Raw genomic sequence first — 21,916 nt, 5'->3', positions numbered from 1 at the left:
TAGCCATAGACTGCTTTGTGTGACTAGTAATATTCATCAACCTTTATTTATTCAAGATAGAGTAACAAGTGCAATGATCTATTTCCTGGTCAAACTAGAGTAAAGCACATCAATGCTATCTTGCCAAACCCAAAAACTGAACCTGTCCTATGGTATGGACTATAGTAGCCCCATGGGTGTAGCGTATCAATGTTATAATTACATCCTAATCACAGAATTACTGAAATTGATTTCCATTCTAAACTGCTCTCATCTGCCATCTGTCATTTTACTTGTATATAGATTTAAATTTAATTTTCATTGGCTCTTTCTAAGAAATAGCTATCAACATATTGCTCAAAAGCTGTAAAACAAATAAGATATTGACAGTCTTTTTCTAACTTAAGTCATTCAAAAGACTATGTGTGGCCTTCAGACAGAGCCATAATAAATGTGCCTATTTGCAAAGGAACTAGTTATCAAATAACTCAGTACACTGAGGAGTATTTGAAAGAAAGAAATGTATCTATTACTAAGTGCAATCAATATCTAGAATAAAAGCTGTCATTATTAATTCAATTCAGAATTTATTAGGCATCTAAATTATGTCTGAAAAGGCTCTGCAAGTCTCCCCTCAAACTCTTATAACCTGGAAGTGAAAAGCTTTTCACAATAAATTAAAAGGTGTAATAAAAACAGAAAGAAGACTGAATGAGGTAAACAAAGAAAGAAATGTATCTATCCCCCTACCCTCCAACTGGCCCTGCTACTCCAGGGAAATTTGAAATGCATTACTGGAATATTTGTGATTCTTTTCTTTGGAATAAAGCAAGAGGATAGACATGGTATCCACACAGGCGGGGTGAACACAGTGAGGCTCCCCATGGGTGTCACTTCTCACAACCATGTCCTTGGAAGCTCCGTACCTGACTGGACTGGTTTGGGCCACTTCTCCCATTGCACTCTGTGGTTTGACCTCATGCTTCCTGGACTCTCACTTCCTCTCTACTGGGTTTCTCCACCACAGCAACCACTATTATATTAAAATGCACATCTCTATACTCTGGAGATTGGTGTTTTATTTATTTTACAGAAACTCTGCTTCCTATGCCCTTATCAAATTATAAAACTCCTGACTTCTCTTAGCCTTTTTATCTTCCACTTCCAGCTTTTGGTAGTCACTTGCTAACATTTACTCAGTCAACCAGATTTTAACTCACCAGCTCCATACTAGCTATAGTGCTAGACACTGTCAGCTACGTTTCATTGTTAGTTCACTCATGGTCTGAAAAATTACATGGGCAAGGAGACAAAAAGTTACAGATGGTTGAAAAAGAAAAGGAAGAATTGGTTATTACAGATTAACTATTATTGACTTGGAAAAGGTGTGGAAGTCAACAAGCAATAACTAAAACTAACGTGTTCAGTAATGCAATGTTAACATTAAAGTTTATAATACAAAACATGAATAGTTTTTGAAAACATAACAAAAATGAAAACCTGTAAAATGCCCCATGATTTCTACTTACGATGTTGAAGGATTTCCTTCTCTATAAAACATAGAAGTCCTACATATAATCCCATATTATTTTTCCTAATCTAAAATTTTTAATACTATAAAGACTATCATTGCTCCAAATATGCTGTAAATGTCAGTTTACAGTCATTTGTAAATTCATGGCAATTAATGTCAAAATCACACCTTTTTAAAAATTAATTAGCTGAAAAAACTTAACCATGATCAAAACACTTACATCAAAACTTCGTTAATTAAAGCAATGTAGTCTGGTCCTAGATGTATTAACAATTTTATATTCTGAGCCACTCCTTTTCTATTCAAATTAGTTACAGTGGTGTATTTAACAATATAGAAGGAGTTGGATCTCCATCTAAATATCAGAAGTTCATATCATTAACAAAAATAGAATTCATATTGACTAAGAAAAGATGAATAGCCATCTATCCCAAGGCATTAGTGGGTGTTTTGCTAAAGCACCTCCCACACCCATGGGTATAAAACTTTGTAGATGTACAAATAAGGGCATCATATAAAATTGCTTACAAATTGTGTATAGTCTACACATATCTTCACACATTTTTAAGCCATCTCTAGATTAATTATAACCCCAAAAATGTAAAAGCTGTATATACAGTTGGTATGCTGCATCACTTAGGCAATAATGACAAGGAAGAGTCTACAGTTCAGATGCATTTTTCTGAATATTTTCAGTGTGCAGTCATTGAGTTGATACAAAACATGCAGATACAGAAGAATGCTTGCATATACCGTAATAATGCCGAAAACAACATAGGATGATGTTTAACTATCAGGCTACAGAGAAGTTACAGTTACTAGAAGTCTTAAAGAAAACTAACAGGTTCATTAAAAGTCAGTGCCGAGAAGCTGGGGGTATAGAGGCTGATCCTTGCCTAGCAGTTAGGAAATGCTTGGCTCAGTACTAACACTGCATTAATAAAAATTAAAGAGCTTCATATGGTGGCACTGTCTAGAGTCTCAGCACTCAGAGGCTGAGGCAGGAGCATCTCTGCACAAGACCAAGTGAGGGTTACATAGTAAAATTGTGTCACAAAACAAAAGCAAAAAAAAAAAAAAAAAAAAAAAAAAAACCTTCCTGACAATGAAATGACACAATGAAGGCATTAAAAAAAAAACAGGGATTAAAATATTGTGATAAAATCTATAAAGGGCTTTCTCAACTCAAAGAATTATAACTAATTAAAATTCAATGACTGCAACCTTTATCAAAAATTAAGCAACTAAAAGTTATAGCCAAGAGGTATCATATGTTCTTCCACAAGAATTATGGGAAAATACAACAATATTCATTTGGTAACTATATGAGAGGAAGAATAGATACCTCAAGTTGAGCGTGATAGCTCACTCCTGCAATCTAGTACTTGGGAAGCTGAGGTAGGAGGACTGGCCAAGAGTTTTGAGGCAAACCTGGGCTACATAGAGAGTTTTATTTAAGATTGTACTACAGTGTAAGTCCCCATTAAAAACAAACCAAAACAGACAAACTGGATAGAGCTCAGTAATAGAATGTTTGCCTAAAATGTATTAGGTCCTAGATTTGATCTCCAACATATTTTCTCTCCCTCTCTCCCTCCTTCTCTCTCTCTGTGTGTGTGTGTGTGTGTGTGTGTGTGTGTGTGTGTGTGTGTGTGTGTGTGTGTGTACACACACACACACAAATGATCTGAAAACATACACCAATATTGAGCTAATGTTATATCCAAAGATTCACAGAAAGACCTACAAGTGTTTACAAAGGTGTACAAGGAAGTTCATTAGAGTACTATTTCTAACAACTCAAAGGAAGGAATTACCTGCGTGTTCACCAGCAGAGAAAGCGGCTTAGCAAACAGTGACATACTCAGACAGGTAAGTGACTGAAGAGGCCTGCATCTCTAACAGCATGGAAGACTCTACCATACAGATGCCACTGGGCCAGAAGAAATCACTGCAGATACTTGTATTCCCAACCACGATACCATATTGGCACGGCACTAATTTTAGTCTAATTTAAAACCTCCTAAATTGCCCAGCTATGTAGCTTTTGCCAGCCATGAGAGCTGGCAAGGCTAGGCTTCCTTATTTATGAAATGATAACAATAATAATAACACCCCCAGAGAGTTATGAAAATGAATTGCATTTGATTCAACATGGACAGAGGCACTTTCCCAAGGCAGTACCGAAGATGGTATTTCCCTAGACACAACTCACTTTAAAAGGAGTTTTTAATATTTCATCTACTATTGCCTTCAATGCCCTTTAAATAAAACTCCGCATGGCTAATTGAATACTAGAATGTAGACTAACTGAGACTATTCCTACTTGTGTGCAGAGCAATAAACTCTCATTCTACAACAGGTCACTGCTTGTCATAATTTCTATTCTGCCTGGGTCAGGAAGACCCTGAGAGGTGAAAGGAAGATTGGGTTAGATAAATATCTCTTCTTCCATCTACATTGTCTTGATTCTTTCAATTTTCTTGTTATAGTTGTACTATTTATGCTTATCTTACTCTGCAAAAACAGGGATAACAATCAAATAATCAGAAATTCCTGCACCATCATGGCATTTCTGTCTGCCTTTCCCCTTTCTATAGAGGTCTCCGGGATCCCCAGAGTCAACAGCATCAAGATACATATATTTAGTTCAGTCACCTTCACATTGTTCCTGTGTTATTTCACTGAGAAAAGCAAACAAAAGGATGTTTAAGTTTAAGGCCTCTTGATTCTGTGCCAAAAAGCAATATTCTGTTCCCTGATCAAAGCAAACAAAACATGACCTCATCTCTGCTTCCCAGCAGCCAGGCTTTCAGGATTAACAAGTTTGCAATGAAACTAAGCAAGGACACTTCTGAACTAGCAACCCCAGGCTGTGAAAACTGAATGAGGTAAGAACAAGCTTATTATAAAATTCTAACTTGAATAGTTATCTTATTTACATGTTCAATACTTTGAACAACATTTTTTCAAGACAGCAATGCTTTTTTCAATGTTAAGTAACATATTTCTTTTACTTCCTTGTGATACATTTTAATCAACGCAGGTCAAAATAAATCCCACATGCCCTGTAAATACAACTGTAAGGCATCTCTCATGATGCTTCCACAGGTCACAGCTGCAGCTGCAGGCTGGGTTCTGCTTAATCTTCTTGACAGATCAAAGATGGAAACTGTCCCAGGTTCTAGCGTGCTGAGTTCCAGAAGATGGCTCTGCACAGTACTGCTGGGGACAAGCCAGGCACTTCCATACTCCCACAAATGGACTCCATTCATCATGAGCTTTCTTAGCAGAATCATAGCTCATCCTCATGGGACTGCACCCTGCTCTAATTGGCAGCTAACAACAAACTATGGACAACGGTCCTCGTCTTCACATTAAAAAAGAACTTTGGTGGTGAAACATTCTGAAAGGGGCTCCTAGTCACGGCAGCACTGTATCACCTCAAGCATCTCTTTCTGTCTCCAGAAATGAGGTCAATCTACTGAGGCCAATCACTAAGAACAGCGTGTAGACCAGAGGATGGGAAAGGTTCGTGCAGCAAAAGGAAGCCAGCCAAACTGGAGGTCATGGTTTTCAGTGCTGGGATTCAACATTAACAGTCCATGGAGAATCTATGGAGGTGGGGTTTGTAGCTCCTGCCTACACAAGCTTGCACTGCGTTACAATGAAAGAAAACCCCAAATTAACTTCTGCTACATGTGGAAACATTCTGAGCCAGAAGGTATAAGAGACACATAAGCCTATCTCATAAATCCAGCAAAGCCCCAATTTCTGTGCTTAAGTCATTCCAAAAAGTAATTTGTGTGATAGATTTTTATAAACCTGCTGTACCATTCTTCAGTAGGATGTGTCCAGCCCCTTATTTGCATCAATCACGACTCTTACATGGCAAAGCACAGGGCCACGGAGAAGATTACAGCCAGGCACCAGTCCAAGAGCCAGAAACACGGGTCTCACCTGCTCAGAGTCCCTTTACTTAAGATGTTTGTAAGCCAATTTACCAATTTTCCAATCACTCATTTCACCGTTTGTAACTTGCCTCATTTAGTAAGCTGTATTAATGGATTTAAAATACTTATCTTTGGAGTGCAGGCTTCTAATTAGGATCTTTCAAATAAATGCTAGTTAATCCTAGCTTGTGGTTTTGTGACTAGGGAACTCCCAACAGTAGCCAGATCCATATATAGTATGTCATATGTACTTACATAATTTAGAAGAAATTTTAGGTATGATAAAACTACAAATTCTATTTGACTCTTTAAGAACTTTACACAAAACTGATGCAATGGGTAGGGGAGATGTATAAAGACGATGTTCACTTTTCAAATTTTTATATGAAAAATTTAAAAGTCAGAAGACAATGCTAAGTAGGAAGTCAGAAAGGGCAGGTTTGCTTCACAAATTTTAAGTCTAGTGTAGGTCCCTAAAGAAAAGAAACAAAAACAAACAAAAATGCCCCTACTTTCTTTCCCACAAGGTGAAGAAGAAAACACAGTGGGTCCAAAGACAACAACAAAAGCTGTTATTTACCACTGTTCTCCAAACAGACAGAAGCAATGGATATGTGCGCACACACGTGGAAATTCGGCATACATGGTGTGTATCTTACTTGATTTATGTTCAAGTGGATTCCACAACACACAAACACAAAACCCATATGGTCAGAAGCGCTCTGGAAATAGGAAAGTTGGTGCTGTGGGTGAAGTCCACAGACCAACTGTGGCAGAATTCCTCTTTCTTTGAAGATCCTCAATTTATCCACAAGGCATCAGCACATTATGAAGCATGCTCCACTTTAGCCTACTAATTGAAATGTTAATATCATCTGGGAAGAAAAAAACCTGCCTTCCTAGAAACATATAGAATAAAGTCTGCCCCAAACTGACTATCATTAGCCTCCCAAACTGACTCCTAAAGTTTCCTGTCACAAAGCTCTTCAAATGGAATACTCTCTGGCTTACATGGACTTCGGGGGCCAGAGAAAAGCCCTTTTCTTAGAAGCGTTCAGAAATAGGGCTGAAGTTTTACCTATAGTGGGCTCAGATCCTCCTGACAATTGGACCATTTCACATAGATAGCATCATCATTCCCACACTTAAACTACTAAGTCAGAGAAGTCTTTCCAACTACAGTTCGAGAGAGTGCTGTGGGGAGTCTACATTCTTCTGGCATATGCACCTGGGCCACCAGCCTTGCAGTGTGGCCTGTTCTCAGGACCTGATGCACAGAAGGGATCAGTTCCAATAGTCAGCTTGCTGGGGTCTAGAACCAGATCTCAACTCTTCTGTTTGTTTGTTTGTTTTTTATTCTTTTCTCATGTATGACATCCCGACTGCAGTTTCCCTCCCCCTCCTCTCCCGGTTCTACGCCCCCTCCCCATCCACTCCTCCTCCATTTCTCTTCAGAAGCAAGCAGACCTCCCTGGGGTATCAACCAAACATAGCATATCATGCTGCAATAAGACTAGGCATATTCTCTCATATTAGGCTGGACAAGGCAACCCAGGAGGAGGAAAAGGATCCCAAAAGCAGATAAGAGTCAGATGGCCCCTGTTCCTACTGTTAAGTGTCCTACAAGAACGTCAAGCTACACAACCATAACATATATGCAGAGGACCTAGGTCAGAGCCATACAGACGTCCTAGTTGCTGGTTCAGTCTCTGCGAGCCTCTATGAGCCCAGGTGAGTTGATTCTGTGGGTCATTTCTTTGTGGTGTCCTTGACCCCTCTGGCTCCTGCAATCCTTCCTAGTCACTGCATACTACTCTGAGACCAAGTCTTCTATCATAGCTGTTGCTGATAGTAAGCTTTTGCTTGTTTTGGTTTTGTTTTTCAACATTCTCTCATAAACATGCAACTCTGTGGAGTGTTTGAAGGATGGATCACTAAAATACACTTGTCCATCTATTCTAGTTGAACTCATTATGCTTTTTACAGTCATGCTATTAACATCAACACACTACTAATTTTGTCAACTCTTTATTCCTACATGGTTTAACATACATTCAAATGCAAAGCCAAAACTTTATTTCCCTGTTCAGTTAAGGGTCAGGAGGACAACATGGAGATTTTTCCAATTGGATAAAAGACAATTTAGTATAATTTAGCAAAGGGAGATTTGTGAGAGACTCCCCCCCACCCCCAATTCTGAAAATGTTGATGGCATGAATGGTTTCCTTCATATATGTAGATCCACAGAGAGACACAAACCCTGGACTTAGCAGTAATGTGGAAATGGGAAGGAGTCTAACACATGTGAAAAATCACATCACCTGAAAATGAAGGTAAGAAGTCAAGCTGAGTATGGTGGCTCATATCTATAATCTCAAGACTCCACAGGCTGAGGCAAGAAGATTGCTATGAGTTTAAGACCACCCTAGGCTACACAGGGAAGAGTATCAGACTAGCCAGGGCTACCCCAGGATCAAACCTTCCCTGTAGCCCTTGGAGTCAATTTATGTTTGTTCCCATGTGCACTAGGCTCACTTTTATAACCTCCCTGCCATGCTAAATAAAAGTAAATTAGTCTATCTATGAAGACATTAATACACTAAGCCATATTTCTAGTCCTCCTCGTGGGCACATAGGGTATTACGTCTCCAACTTTCTCAAATTGGGGTAGAGCTATGTAAACACTACTGGCTACTAGGTTCTGAGAGAGAGGAAAAAAAAAAACCAATCTGTGTCATTCTCCATCTAAGGTATTCTATTGCAAAGACAAGACCTCCCACTATTGTTACCTTCCTGTGTTGCTACTATCTGAGAAATAAATACAAATATGGGCCTTCTGAAACTGGTAAGCACATGAGCAACCACAATGCTACAAAGAGCTAGTCCATCGTCTAAAGAAGCACCTGCTCATGCAGCATAATTGCAAAGATCTGGTCTTGGTTTAAAGACACAGAATTAGAGTCAAGAGATAGAGACACTACCCAACCACTGACCTCACTAGAGGCAAATGGTGACGTAGGAGACTCAAGCCCATAGTCCTCAAGTGCACTAATCATCAGTAGATACGCATGTCTATTCTGCTCAGCAGGCTTGATTCCAAAAGCTTAGTCCCTAGGGGCCACAAGAGGGGCCAAGGCAGTTCCAGTCCTTCTCCCCCGCTTCTCCTTAAACGACCACGGCACTTGGAGGTGGCGACTGGCCGCGGCACTGAATGCACCTTCCCCATGATCCACTTACCATGTAGGTAGCCCCCTTCCCTTACACAGCACAGAGAACAGTTTCTAGGATCAGTTCTTATCTAAAAGCTACAGAAAGAATGGGCAAAATGGCATTCAGAGTTAGTGGAGATATTGAAAAGTAAAAAAGAATTTATATCGCTGAGTCTTCTTAATATATACCTTGATAATATTATTCTTGTATTATTTGAAATGATGAAACTTGTCATTTCTCTCAATATATTCATAGAAATGCATTGACAGAAAGACCTGATGATATCAAGCATACATCTCTGGATGAGAGATGGCACTAACTATCTTATACTCAGAGATAATTAAAAATCAAATATAGAAGATATAAACACTTCGAATTCCAAATAGTTATAGTGGCTCTGCAAAAAGCCAATATGTACATATAAAGTTAAATCTTTAATATATATGTATGTATGCACACACATCCATACACATTTATAAAAATATGTGGTGTTCTTAAGAGCACATACATAACAATTTTCTCTTGAAAAACTTATTATTGCCAGGCATGGTGGCACGCACCTTTAAGCCCAGCACTTGGTAAGCAGAGGCAGCGGAACTCTCTGACTTACAGGTCAACCTGCTTTACATATTGAGTTCCAGACCAGACAGAGCTACCTAGTGAGATTCTATCTAAAACAATAATTAATTACTTAGTTAAAATATGTTAACTACCATTGTAATTGTTTATGGTGATGCATGAGGAGGCCAAAGGACAGCTCTGTGGACTCAGTGCTCGCCTTTCGTTTTTATGTGGCCTCTGGATATTGAGCTCAGACTGCCAAGCTGGCACAGCAAGGACTGTTGCTAGCTATGAGCCATCTTGCAGACCGAGAAATATTCAATGAAATAAAAATAATCAGAAGGGCCTATATCTTTTATTTATAAAAAAACAGAATTCAGTATAATCAATACCATTTATCTACAAATATGTGTTGTTAAATTACTAGAAGATATATTTTTAAGTCCTTATAAATGTAGTTCACAAATAATAAAGAGTTGGATCATTCAAAATTTATGAAATTCTAGGACAAGTCCAAATTAGTGAGTTTTTAATACCCCTAGTGGACAGTTTAACAGAGAACTGGGTAATCTGCTACTGGTCATGTTTTCCTTAGTGTTTTTCAAATTATTATGAACAATTAAACATTTCCATGAGAAATTAGCAATGCTCTCTTGAAGCTCAGTGGATCTCTCATTTTAAATCAGAGGCATATGCTTTGCAAGCTGACAAATGGTAGCCAGTATGAAATAAATGTTTGGCCTTGGTACAGTTCCCAATGGACATGTGTCCTCATCAAAAAAAAAAAAAAAAAAAAGACTAATTATCCCAAAGGTACTTTGTAGATAACACGAAACTCCACAATTAGTAGATTTTAAGAAAAAGTGACTATCTTTAGTAATCTTTATTCATGATTCAGTCAGTTGAAAAGCCTGGAGCAGAAAGCTTGGGTTTCCTGGAGACAAAGTCCTGTTTGTGACTGAAAATGCATCCCTGCATTGGTGTTCCAGCTTCCTGGTCATTCCTGTAGATTCCATCCCTGCACAGCCTACTCCATTTGCATGAGCCAATTGCTTGCAAAAATCTCCTGGTATGTACCACTACTGGTTCTCCTCCCTTGACTCAACTTGGATGAAACAAGCACTCCATGTTTTCATCCTGCAGCAAAGCAGACAGAGTTTTCATGGAAATGTCCTTCAAAGTGCTAACTTGTGAATCAATCTAATGGGTCAGGAGTGGTGTGGGAGAAGTCGAAAAATACAGGATACAAAACACCAGTATTTATTCATGTATGAAAAATACTCATTGTACTTTAAAAATTAGTTTCAATTGAACACATATTCACATTTATATTATGCACCAATGTAAAATAGCTGTGACTTGGAAAATAAAGGCACAAAAGAATTTAAGAATTTAAATATAAGCATCTCAAATTACTGAGATTTAAGTGGTAGCTACTGATATAGAAATAATTAACCTTCATATTCTCTCTCTCTCTTTCTTCTTCCTCCTCCTCCTCCTCTTCTTCTTCCTCTCTCTCTCTCTCTCTCTCTCTCTCTCTCTCTCTCTCTCTCCCCACACACCCCACTAATTCATTGCAAATTCTTACTGAGCACCAGCTCCCTGGTTGAAGCTGAGCTCAGTACTAAGAATGAGAATGGCCTGTGACCTTAACCCACACTGTACCTAGAGAAGAGGACCACAGGGGCAATGGCTAAGGCCCTCCAGGGAAGGGAAGGGGAGGTGAGCAAGAGAGCACTTGCTGAGAACCATAAAACCAGAGACTTCACCCAGCTCTGGTGACAGTCAGCAAATCATAATTAGGGGAAGGGAAGGGAGTGGTGGTATCTTAGAAGCACATGAAAGGTAGAAATGAAAAACAAGAAGAAAAGTACAACACATGAAGCAGTTCAACAGCCTGTGGCTACAGTGGTGCATGAGAAAAGGGCACGGGAAGCTCAGCATGGAGGGGGCTTTGGGGCAGATGGTAGACACAGGAATAAAAGCACACAGCAGACACCATCATGACAAGTGCTTTTCTTTCCAAGAGTGGGCATCTATGAAAAGGGCTAGCAGTGCTAGAACCCAAAGGAAAGCAGCGAGCTAGACACTTTCTGAAGCCTTGCCTGCACAACCCTGTGGGGGTCTCTGTGGGGGGCTCGGCCACTCTTGCTGTGACAATGCCCCTGGTGCTGTGCTCAGTCATCACACAACAGAGGGAAGTCTGGGATGCGGCCACACAACTCTGGCAAAGGTAATGCAGCCACAGGGTAAGGGTGACATCAGTCTTAGAAAGTCAATGAGCAAAGTAAGGTGTTGGGCACTGAAGTCTCTCCTCAAGGTCAGCCCGGCGCAGGAGGGCCACACCAGTGACAGTAAAGGACCCAAGTTCACAGGACACAGCTGAGCCCTCTTTAGGGTGGAATTACACAGAATACCTGCTATCTGAAATCTTGTCTGTAGGAACCACGGCCGGTCTCTAGGAAAGAGACTCGTACCTGGAGGTTGAAGACAACGAGCACCTGATTCCCTAAGCTCTCCTTCAGGCCAGATGCTCAGAGAGGTGAGAGGGAGCATTTCTACCAGCAGCAAGAGATGTCCCCGCAGCAGCATTGAAAACTTTAATTTCAGTAAAAGTCATGAGTGAAATAGGTTTGGTTTTCACACCCTGCAAACTGAGGCCAGACATGGTATACTGGACAAAGCAGACCGCAGCGGAAGTCCAAAAAGCAACTGTCAGATGTCGCCTCTCTACACTGATGCTGAGTTGGTGAGCCTGACTAGATGTAAAAGGAACTTTACTGCACTCTGGGCAGCTGTGATGATGCAAACGTAAAAGTATGTTGCCCCACAAGGCGGGAAGGACTTGGCTTCCTTTTAAATAAACAGACCCTCTCGTTTTGGCTTATCTAAGAAGTTCAGGCAAACGTAACTGATGGGTTCCTTGGTGTCACTGAAAACATCAATATACAGCTAAATCTCTTAACTGTCTCAAGGTTCCCTTATTTACAGGCAGAAGTGCTTTGCAGGAAACAAGACAATCAGTGATTTTTATCAAAACATGTGGAAGATGATGTTGTCACATTATTCTTGGTATGTTTAAAGAGAAAACTGCCAAGACACCCATTATCATGGGATTAATGGTCAAATCTGGAGATCACTGACCCTTGAATAACACTAAGTCTAACCTCATACATCTTGTAATAAGAACTGATGACTTTGTAAATACTGTGAGAACCACTGTTTTTTAAATCAATTGTCTCCATGACCTCAGAAACTGTTCACACAAAAGAATTCAGCAAAGCTCACTGAGAATTTCTTTTTCTTTTTCTTTTCTTTTTTTTTTTTTTTAAGCTAATGCTCTGTTAAAGAGAAAGGGATAAAATATCACTGCTACCTTGGCTCCTGATTCTGTACAGCCAGTCCATATTCGTGGGCCATCTTGATGCCTTGATAGGGCCTGAAACTAAATGGCAGGTTCCCAGGTCCATCAGACTTGAGGACAACAGGACCCTTCTCTCCAAAGGGACTTGGGAGCAGAGAAGTCTTCCTCTTTTCGACCACCCACTCCCATAGTCAAAATCAGTCTAACTCTCTGATAGATTCTAGCTCTTCTCATTTCCTATTTCCTGCCTGTTCAGATCCCTAGTAGTTAAGATATCTTGTTCCTTAATTCACTGCATTCTGCCATTCCTGAACTGTGGTTCCAATCATGTAATTTGGGGTCAGGAAACAGCTCTGGGAGACAGGGACAGAGTCAATTTTAAGTGATTTAGTAACTCCTCTATATACACTTTTACTATTTTTAACTTGACATGTATTTGTCAAACACTACTTTCTGATGGTAATGGTGTGGGAGAGACAATTCTGAAAGCCTCCTAAGGTTCTCCATTACCTGCTGATCAAAGCTCAAACACTCAGAAGGGCATTTGCTCACTGGCTCTAGATCCACTTTTACCCACATTCCTTGCTTTCACTTCTTGTATGCAAAACCTCCTAGTACTTGATAGTACTGGTAGTATTTGGTAAAGTATTTACCTGGTAGTGTTTGGTAAAGCCTCTGCCTTTCCCATACATATGTTACATTATGCTACATCATACACACACACACACACACACACACACACACACACACACACACACACACATATGTATATGTATATATACGAGTGCCCACAGGTTCTACAGGAAGCTTGAGGATGGAGCAGTTTCATTCATGTTTTTATCATCTTCTGTTCATAATAACATGAACAGTTAGTTATAATTGTCACTGATCTATGTGTCACTGATACCTTCCATATAAACCACATTAAACAGAAGAATAATAACTTGTTTAGTATGAGACACATTATTCTTGCACAAAAAAACTGATATTGAAACACTGCATGCTAATATATGAAACTTTTGAAATTATTAAGTAGTTGCTTAAGTTTAAGGAAAAGTTTAAAGTAAAATAACTTTCAAACAAGGAGGTCCCCACATGCTCTCAGTTTAGGATAACGATCGAGCTAAATATCCATAGCTGACATCATTTGCAAGATTGCATTCTAGGACAGGTGACTTAACAGCATGGTCTTGGGTGTCATCTCAGGGACCACATGCCACCAAAACAGGGCACATACTTTTGGAATTAATTTTAGATCTTCCTGCAGATAATCAGAGAAAAGGCCTCTAGGCTCATTTTTAAAGGGCCACTCTGCTTCTGCCAAGAACACTTCTGCTTTCTTCTCTTCGTCATCATGATTATAAAGGTATATCATTTGAGAGACAAGACACTAATATTGGGTTATCCGGTTGAAGTGTCTGGCAGGAAGAAGTAAAATATTTAGGAGTGTTTCAGTGGTTGTTAGTGAGTTTAAATGTGCAAATTAATAAAAATGGTTGGCTCCTTTTAGAGCTTTGAATGCAGCATGTGGCCCTGAATGATAAGGGGTCAGTTATGGCTGAATGCCACACAACTGTGACAGATTAACTGATTATAATACAGGAGTCTATGTCAGTCTTATCCCCTAGACACGGTGGTCTGAACCTGAGAAACTCCACCTGTTAGTGTCTGTCTTCTCCTAAGCTCCAAATACCAACAACCAGTGTGTAAGAGTTCAGGTCTGTGGGAACCTGTTCCCACTCATCCCCACCTGCTGGAATGACATAAAGAACAGAAGGGCCTGCACCATGTGTTTCAACCAACCTGAAGAGACAGACTCAAATGCCCCTTTGCCACTGATGAACTGCCTGACAGAGCCACAGTAGCTAAGAGCAAAGCTGAATGAACAGAATGTTGCCTCCCTCTTTCACTTTGGAAGAAACCAAAGTCAACTCTGAAATACAGGTCTCAGGATATTGTCTATCCTGGCCTTACTGTGAGAAACTCTCTGGTCTATTCTAATATCCCTCTGTCATCATCTATCAAGCATTAAGGATTTTGTGCTGACTAACTTCTGTGCGTCCTTGTGGTGGTTTGAATGAGAATGGTCCCCTATAGGCTCTTGTTTGAATGTTTAGTCACCTTTGATAGGATTAGAAGAAGCAGGAGGTGTGGCCTTGCTGGAGGAAGTGTGTTGGTAGGTTTGGAGGTTTCAAAAGTCTATGTTAGGCCTAGTCTCTTTGTCTCTCTTGTCTCTCTCTCTCTGTCTCTCTCTCCGGATTAGGATGTAGCTCTCAAGTCTTTCTCCAGTGCCACGTCTGCCTTCTGTCATGCTCTCCACTATAGTATAATGGAACAGGCCTCTGAAACTATAAGCAAACTCCCAGTTAAATGTTTTCATTTATAAGAGCTGCCATGCTCATGGTGTCTCTTCACAGCAATGGAACACTGACTACAATAATCCTCCTAGACTGTTTAAACCACATTGCCATATGGCATCTTCAGCATAGGATGAGTACCTTTCCTTCTTGTATCTCCAGCACTTGGCATTATTTCCTCTCAACAGAAGATCCTTGTTATATATGTCTTCTAATGGATGCTGCCTGGTAAATACAGTTCTCTTGGAAACGGTCATTTAGGTAACACCCTTGAATAGGAACTCTACTCATTAAGCAAAACAACTGTTCAAGGCCAGTATTCTCAGCACTAAGTAGAAGAGGGCAGGGTTCCCGCAAGTTCAAGGCCAGCCTGACATACACAGAGAGTATCAGGCCAGCCAACGCCAGATAAAAGACCCTGTGAAACAAAAAGACAAGAGCTGTCCAAGTCTTCCAGATAATCTGGCAACATGAACAAAGAAATCTCCCTCACCATCTGATTGAGCCCCTCGCCAGCTTCTACTACAATCCCCAGTACTCAGGCTATCCAAGACTCAGTCTAGAAGTAGCTATGGTCAGAAAGTACGACTCAGGGTCCGTAACAATAGAAAGTAGTATCTGCAACTCAGAATCCATAATGGGCTGAGAAAGCTGCTTCTTCCAAGACTGGGCTTGGCCCGCCTTTTGCTCTGCTCTACTTCTTCTGTTGCTGAACATAATGTGAGTGAGTCAATACCCATCCCCCACAATCTAGCAAACCTTCCATTCTACTCAAGGGTGCCTGAACAGAGAGCCAGGAGGAATGGAACATGCCTAGAATTCCAGCTACTCCAGAGGCTGGTACAGAGGCAGAAGATCCACAAGAGTGAAGACAGCCTTGTCTAAATAGCAGACCCTATCACAAACCATAAACACAAGAAAGGGCATGGATACAAGTCAGTGGGAGATGGCCAGCTCAGCATACACAAGATCCAGGATTCAGTGCCCAGTAAGGAAAAGGAGGGGGTTCATTAACAGAAAACTAAAACAGACACAGAGGGAGAGGATGGGATCAATTCACAAATGAAATCCTGAATGGCAAATAGACGTTAAATCTTTCCATACACTATCAAAGTAAACTTTCTGGATTTCACATTAATTCATCTACACGTTAGTAATGCTTCTAGTACTAAGTTACACCATGAAAACTCACATTTATAATGATATGCCTAAGGAACTGGGAACAAAAAGACTTTATATTTTATAATTCTTCAGTGCAGAATAAAACCACACTGAGCCTTAGTTAATATAATAAACATATATTTGCCAACTGGTTTAGAGAATGCTTACAGTCAAGCTGTCACCAACTCAAGGAAAGGATTATTGAGTTTTAACCTTAAATATTAACAAATGACCACAGGCTAGATTCTCAATAACAAAAAAGAGCTAAGATCTGACTTCTCATTCAAGACAGCTTAACTAGAAAACATTTTTATTTTAATTCTGAGAGTATGGTATAGGAAAGTCAGCCCAACATTCCTTGCAGACATCTGGCTGAGGCCTGCTCAGTGGAAAATTACTGTTCATGCTGAGCAAAAAAATAATACCATGCTTCAGTTGAAGTTTTCTGGGCTTAGTTCACAATGGCTTTTTGTATGCATGTTTATGTGGAAGAATTTTTTCATCATATGAAAACAGAAAAATTATTCCCTTGAGTTACAGTGATAGGTGACTGGAACATACTAATCAATCAGAAGAATAAAACTTTATTGAAAACTAAAAAATACTGTAATTTTTAAAAGTTAGCCTCTGGGCTACAAAATCACAGTTTTACAATTACATGGAAACATAAGACCACACCAGGCTAACCATTCCCCTCTGCAGTAGACTGTCCAGGAGCTGGCTAAGCAATGCAGTGTCTTCCCACACCCTGGAATGGTCACCACCAGCTGATCAAGTCAGGAGGAAGACAGAGGAAACACAGTTACTACATTTAATCTAGATTCTTAGATTTAGGGCAAAAAGTCCAAATTTACCAGAATTCAAAGTTGGTGTCATATATTCCAGACACATTAGGATATTCTTTATACTTACTTATCTTGTATTCTAATGGAAGTGTTTTAGCATACGAGATAGGTGAGCAGCACAAGACACAATTCCCTGTGAAAAACAGAGACTGTGCCTCACTCAGGAACGGGTGACTTTGAAAGTCCCACTTAGAACTCTGAGTTAAGGTTTGTGCCTTAGAAAACATCTAAAAAAATATGAAAAATGGAAGTTGCTGTAAGGTAGCTGGGCTGCTGATGTTAAATATTCTCAGACTTTGATTTTCTACACTTACAAAAATGTAAATGAATAATTTCAACCATTTTCTATGGAAAAAGCAACCCATTAGCATTGCTAGTTATAAATAGATGTCGTCGGCAGGATGACTCAGAAGATCTGTTCTGCCACTCGCGGTATCTTAAGAAAGTTGACCTTTGTAGGTCCCCATTTCCCTCATCTGTAAAAATGAGGGAAGTAAAGTAAATGGTCTCAGATAATGTTCAGAGCTGTGATGCTTCAAAGTTCTGCCTACATTAAGTTTGCTATTTGAAGATAACAGACTATTATTCTTGGAGTGGTTTGCACCATTAGCAGAAGTGATTGAGAGAAAATGATCATCTTTCTATTAAGCTTTATGTATTATTATTCCATTTTACTTTTTTATTATATACTTTTACCAGTATCTCAAGAAATTCCAAGACCTCAATATCCTAGAAATGATGAGAACTTCCTTTAGTGACTTCTCTTGCCTCTCAGAGGGTACATATCCCTTAAGAGTCACTGGCCACATGATCCCTTCATGGGGGACACCTGACAGACCAGGCTGGAGTTAGATCAGAGCTCTGTCCACTCCCACCACACATTGTCTCACAACCTGGTGATCCCAATACAGAGAGATGCATTAGAGAATATTTAGTACCACATTCAAGCAGTCTCACAGGAGACCATGACTACATCATAAGAACAAACTTTTTTGTTAATAAACCATAAATCCTACCATTGGCTAAATGTATCTGAATGTGTTTTGTAGCCTACATATGGCCATCATAAAAACCTGGTCCTCCACAGAAATGCTAACGTAGACACCTATCTCAGTTCTATAAATATTACAGCACGTTTCACATTTTCCTATCAAACTCTGACCTCTTTAAGCATTATACACCATGAGCTAAGAAACAGGCTGGCTCAGATTAGGGACTCCATGGTGCTGTGATGAAAGGAAATGTGCTTTACTTGCAGTGTAAAATGGGAGTGAGGAGAGCAAAAGTTCTAACGAACTACAGCTATGACACATTTCAAGGCGTAAAGCATTTATCTTTAAATATAATATCAGACTCATGCTTGATTACAAAAAGACTGACCTAAAACACATTAATAAGGTCTCAGTGAGGTCAAAGTGAACATCTCAGTTACAATATTCACACCTCAATTATGTTTGTTCCTACCTCTCAAAGGATGAAGAGATGTTCCTGAAGGCAGATTTACAAGCTCTGCACAGCTACATCAGGTGTGTCAGAGATGCAGAATGTACCTCTCGATACAACAGATCAGCCGTACACTTCTGCTCTCCCAACTGTCTTTTCGGTACCCAAGCAGCATTTCTATTAATTCCACTGACTTCTGGAGTACAGCAATACGTACTGTGGTGGATTGAATGGGAAATGTCCCCAGAGGCTCATGTACTGGAACACTTAGTCCCCTGTTGGTGGAGCTGTTTGGGGAGGTTACAGGACCCTCAAGGGGTGACACTGAAGAGGAAGTCCATCACTGGGGACAAGCTTGGAGGTTCTAGAGCACCGCGTCACTTCCTCCCCTCCCACTGTGCTCTGCAGACGGATGCAACATCATCAGTCAGTCATGACTTTCCTATTAGTGGGCTCTATCGCTCTGCAACTAGAAGTCAAAATAAATTTTCTTCCCTGAGTGGCTTTTAACATCAACAGAAAGGCAATGAAAGTGTCACTTTATATGTTATATTTACCATTTTGTGATGCTCTTATTTCTATTGATCATGAACTATTTTCAAAGGTAAGTACATATGACTCCCATTTTATTGTTTTTTCTTAATTATTAAAAATATATGTGTATGGGTGCTAAGCCTGCACGTATGTGCACGATGTTCATGTGCCTGGAGCTCAGGGGCAGACGACGGTACAGAATCCCTGGAGCTAGATTTGCAAATGGCTATGAACATCATGTGTGTTCTGTGAATAGAACTCAGGTCCTCAATGTTTTGTGAAAGACAAATATATTTACTTGGACATTTTCTAGGGTCTCCATTATGACACTGACTGTAATACTGATCAACTGCAAACTGTCCACCACAAGAGAATGACTCTGGCAATGCTGGACTGGTACTGCAACACATGCCTTTACTACATAGACCATAGCCACATTTCAGAAAATAAGTAATTAAATCTCAAAATAATGAACTTTAGAAAAAGACCAAAAGCATATTTATCATTATACCTTTTATAGAGAGTGTCAACAAAGATAATATCCATTAAAAGAAAAAAATGGTTGGTAACTAAAAACACATTATTTAGGAAAGTGATTACTTCCTGGAAAGTCTCCGAGATTACTTCATTTAGGGTGATGGGCATTGTGGACATCCAGGCCTATAATATTTTATTTCTTTACATATCAAAATATAATTGTTAAGTATACAGAAGAATTTTTAAAAGCGAAGATGACGAACACTGAGGGTTTGTGGAGCTGAGTTGCATGCACCTAAGCTATCGCTCCATGCAGTCCTCTGTGTTCAGTGTCGATTACAATAAAAAGGTGTAGAAATAATTTCTTAGTGACTTTGGGTCCATTTTGTTAACTTTCCTGCTGGGTCACTGTGTCCTCTTGATTGTTCTCTGCCTTTCAGTACACAATCCTTTACAGATCCACCAACAACCCATTGAATTCTCTGTCCAGTCTGACCCTTACCGAAGACAGATTTCTCCTAACAGAGACCTTCAGCTGTGTGTCAGCACACTGGTGAAGGTGGCCACTCTTCCCCCCTCTTTCCTGGGGGGCCTCCCCAGCATGCCACACTCCAGAAGCCTTTGCCCTTTCTTTTCGCATCAAGGGCTGCAGAGGATGCCTCTGCCTTGTTTTCCAGCTCGGAGTTCCTGAGAAGAATCATGCGGTCCCTTTGTCGTTCCTAAGTTGGTAATGTCCCTTTTGCCCCTGGTCCCCGTCAGTTTTTCCACCTGATTGTACCTCTCCTGGATTCGATCTCTTCATTTTTCTCATAGTTGACAGGACTGCCTAGGTCTGTGAACTTTCTACAATTACCAACTTGGAGAAATTTTTTGCTTTCTTTGAATTTTTTTTTTTTACTTTTACCTTTTTGGGGAACTGAATTACAGATTTTTTTTCTTGTTGCTGACTGCCATGGTGGTGATCGACGGTGGTTTGTTTGGTGACTTCTAGACTATTCTTTGTGGCAGGCTGGCACTCAGGCCGGCCCCAGTTCAGGTGGCTTCCTCTCAACTGACAAGTGGCTAACACTCAGACTCCCTGAAGCTCAACTGTCCTCTAGTCCTTACAGCAGAGGCGCCCACATCAAGACACATTTTCACTATCTGGCACGCTGGAAAGCGAAGGAGCAGCAGAAGCAGGAAGGCCCGACATTCCTTCCTTACCCATTCCTTGAAGGACCAGGAAGCTAGCCCAAACCTAGGACGGGCACCTGTTCCTTCAAAGACTGTCAAGGGAGAGGTTTTTTGCCTCACACCTGGAGGGAAGGAATGACACAAGATGGTATGAAACAGAGTCGAGAAAAGACCAGAAACTTCCCAGTGAGTTATTCCAAGGTTAGTGCCATCATGCCTCTGTTCTACAAGGATTGTTTCCAATGACTGTCCATGCATGTAAAGACAAATTTTCCTTCTTTCCCCTCTCCCTCCTCTCCCCCTCTCTCCCTCCCCTCCCCTCCCCTCCCCTCTCTCCTCTTCCCCTCTCCCCTCCCCTCCCCTCCCCTCTCTCCTCTTCCCCTCTCCCCTCCCCTCCCCTCCCCTCCCCTCTCTCTCCTCTTCCCCTCTCCCCTCCCCTCCCCTCCCCTCTCTCCTCTTCCCCTCTCCCCTCCCCCTCTCTCTCCTCTCCCCCTCTCCCCTCCCCCTCCCTTCCCCTCCCCTCTCCTCTCTCTCCCCCTCTCCCCTCCCCTTCCTTCCCCTCCCCTCCCCTCTCTCTCCTCTCTCCTTTTCCCCCTCCCCCCTCCCCTCCCCTCTCTCCTCTTCCCCTCTCCCCCTCCCCTCCCCTCTCTCCTCTTCCCCTCTCCCCTCCCCTCTCTCCTCTTCCCCCTCTCCCCTCCCCTCTCTCTCCTCTCCCCCTCTCCCTACCCTCCCTTCCCCTCCCCTCCCCTCCCCTCTCTCTCCTCTCTCCTCTTCCTCTCTCCCCTTCCCTCCCCTCTCTCCTCTCTCTTCTCCCCCTCTCCCCTCCCCTCCCCTCCCCTCTCTCTCCCCTCTCCTCCCTTCCCCTCTCCTCCCCTCCCCTCTCCCCTCCCCTCTTTCTCCCCTCTCCTCTCCCCTCCCCTCTTCTCTCTCCACATGTGTGCATGGGTGTGACATGGGGGTCTAAGTAGACTACACTGGCCTTGAACTCACAGCCCTCCTTCCTGCCTCAGCCTTCTAAATACTGAGACTAGAGGTGTGTGGCATGCCAAGTCCCTTGCTACTTCATTTCTGAAGGCCCTTGTATCAAGTAAAATCTGTACTAGAAAAATGGGCGTGCTTTTCTCTTACTAACCTACCATGTCATCTTTAGCCATGAATTTTGCCATGGGTAAGCAAAAGGTTTTGTGCTGTGGATATCGCTCGATATAAATAAAGCACTGATTGGCCAGTGATCAGGCAGGAAGTATAGGCGGGACAAGGAGAGAGGAGAATTGAGGAAGGAGAAAGGAAAGGGAGACCAGCTGGAGCCACCACCAAGACAAGGA

At 41.1% G+C, this 21,916-nt stretch overlaps 1 protein-coding gene across 10 annotated transcripts in view; it reads right to left on the bottom strand.

The window, feature by feature from the left end:
* Ppp1r9a (protein phosphatase 1 regulatory subunit 9A) overlaps nucleotides 1-21,916 on the bottom strand; it is a 267,569-nt gene that overhangs the window by 124,910 nt on the left and 120,743 nt on the right. The window lies entirely within an intron of this gene.

The sequence above is a fragment of the Peromyscus californicus genome, unplaced genomic scaffold, assembly GCF_007827085.1.
Source record: "Peromyscus californicus insignis strain IS unplaced genomic scaffold, ASM782708v3 Scaffold_6__1_contigs__length_162567912, whole genome shotgun sequence".
NCBI classification, from domain to species: Eukaryota; Metazoa; Chordata; class Mammalia; order Rodentia; family Cricetidae; genus Peromyscus; species Peromyscus californicus.
The sequence above is the reverse complement of the archived record's forward strand: the minus strand, read 5'-3'. Positions and strand labels throughout refer to the sequence as shown.